At 49.8% G+C, this 231-nt stretch overlaps 1 pseudogene; it reads right to left on the bottom strand.

Moving 5' to 3' along the window:
- Positions 1-85, bottom strand: LOC121939172 (annotated as a pseudogene; the record flags this gene model as incomplete).
- Between the last annotated feature and the right edge of the window lie 146 nt (positions 86-231).

Here is a 231-nt window from a genome sequence, read left to right as displayed (position 1 = left end):
AGGTTCAACTCAGTGGTGTTCCTCTCCACGGAAGTCTTTAGTAAAAGACGAAAGACTTGTGCGCTATGAAGAGAAACCAGAGCATGTACAGCCCTCCGCACCGGAGCGGCCAAAGACCCTCGTGTTCCCAGTCATTACGCTCACGGTGAGCCTCGCTTGTGCCGCCTTCCAAATCGCACTGCCTTAGTGCATAAAATGTTTACGTCGTCCGTATGTAAAATACATTTGGTA

Source organism: Plectropomus leopardus, unplaced genomic scaffold (assembly GCF_008729295.1).
Source record: "Plectropomus leopardus isolate mb unplaced genomic scaffold, YSFRI_Pleo_2.0 unplaced_scaffold42593, whole genome shotgun sequence".
NCBI classification, from domain to species: domain Eukaryota; kingdom Metazoa; phylum Chordata; class Actinopteri; order Perciformes; family Serranidae; genus Plectropomus; species Plectropomus leopardus.
This window is presented reverse-complemented; position numbering and strand designations above follow the sequence as displayed.